Source organism: Coenobita brevimanus, chromosome 39 (assembly GCF_032717465.1).
Source record: "Coenobita brevimanus isolate Jiangsu-jjx chromosome 39, ASM3271746v2, whole genome shotgun sequence".
Taxonomy (NCBI): Eukaryota; Metazoa; Arthropoda; class Malacostraca; order Decapoda; family Coenobitidae; genus Coenobita; species Coenobita brevimanus.
This window is the reverse complement of record NC_136992.1, coordinates 24,607,047-24,608,815: the sequence shown is the minus strand read 5'-3', so window position 1 is coordinate 24,608,815 and position 1,769 is coordinate 24,607,047. Positions and strand designations below refer to the sequence as shown.

The 1,769-nt window shown below is 40.8% G+C and overlaps 1 non-coding gene across 1 annotated transcript; it reads left to right on the top strand.

Annotated features, from left to right (window-relative positions):
- The first annotated feature begins 1,239 nt into the window (after positions 1-1,239).
- Positions 1,240-1,358, top strand: LOC145396910 (5S ribosomal RNA). The gene has a single exon (XR_013896869.1). It is a non-coding gene; the product is annotated as a 5S ribosomal RNA (ribosomal RNA).
- The last annotated feature ends 411 nt before the right edge of the window (positions 1,359-1,769 follow it).

Below are 1,769 nucleotides of genomic sequence, written 5' to 3'. Positions count from 1 at the left end.
CATCTCCGTTCCCTCCAGTATTTTCGTTCGTTTTCTTAGCCTTAAGTCTGATTAGCTTTTGAATGGGTGAGTGAGTGTATATCCTTTGTTATTTGAATTCATTAGTCCCCCTGTGAGTGAATACCCCTCTTGAATTCATTTTTGCAATTTATGTAACATAAATTTATTTACTGTAATCAATAAATTTACAGTTCTTTTCTTTGAGCTTAATGTAATGTTTTAATGGTGTTTCATTTCTACACACTGAGCTTAATTTATTTTGCTACTCCCAGTTAGCACAAACTTCATATAATAATCACACACAGGTCGCCTACAGAGACGGAGCTCTTCCTGGATCGTGGAGAAATAATAGCTGAATCAGCGACGAAAAGGACACCAGCCTATTTGTGATTATGTAAATAAGTGTGTGAGTGGTGGTCACATCGGACAGTAGTTAACCCCTTAACCGTGGGGCGTCACTTTCGTGACGCTTGGGAGCAAGGGATCATACCACGGGGCGTCACTTTTGTGATTCTGTGTTATTTTGAATCCGCCCGGGCTTTCAAGTGGTGGCTTGTATCATCTATCAGTACTGCCAATGTCCAACACTAGTCAGCACTCCTAATCTCATCTGTACTCACATCCATTGTTGACAATTTAGCCATTTCTCCCCGTTCTTGACTCCCCTCCCTACCTTCCCTCCATTACCCTCTCCCCTCGCCTGCCCGGCCGTGCTACGCTAAGTAAATCTTCCCTGGAATTTTCCACTGATTTCATCCATTGAAATAAGCCCTATGCCTTATTCTTATACCAAATACTATATACAAAAAAGAAATAAGGTAACTGAGAGTGCCATACACCTGGAATTGGCTAATTATCACCTGACAACACCTCACGTGCACTCGTTCGCTAATTTTCGCTGTTTATTACCCCTTCAAATATGCCGTATAATCTATTCTCATAATAAAAATATATATATAAGAAAGGAAGGGAGAAGCCTCAGTGATATTTATATTCACCTGGAACTACCTAATTATTGCAGGCCACCACACTGTATTCTACGCTAAGTAAATCTTCCCTGGAATTTTCCACTGATTTCATCCATTGAAATAAGCCCTATGCCTTATTCTTATACCAAATACTATATACAAAAAAGAAATAAGGTAACTGAGAGTGCCATACACCTGGAATTGGCTAATTATCACCTGACAACACCTCACGTGCACTCGTTCGCTAATTTTCGCTGTTTATTACCCCTTGAAATACGGCCATACCACGTTGAGTACACCGCTTCCCGTCCGATCAGCGAAGTTAAGCAACGTTGGGTCTGGTTAGTACTTGGATGGGTGACCACCTGGGAACACCAGATGCTGTTGGCATCCCTACGTGTCAAGTGGGGTTGGTGGAGGATTAGTGCCCTTCCCTGTAAAACAATTAACTCTAAGCCCTTGGCCACCCCGTCTGGGATACATGGCGTCTGGCAATGAATGGATGAATGATGAAAAATAAGCCCTATGCCCTATTCTTATACCAAATAATATATACAAAAAAGAAATAAGGTAAGTGATAGTGCCATACACCTGGAATTGGCTAATTATCACCTGACAACACCTCACGTGCACTTGTTCGCTAATTTTCGCTGTTTATTTCCCCTTGAAATATGCCGTATAATCTATTCTCATAATAAAAGTATATACAGTATAGGGAAGGAAGGGAGATGCCTAAGTGATATTTACATTCACCTGGAACTACCTAATTTATTATGCATTGTCTAGATTTCCTGCCAATCA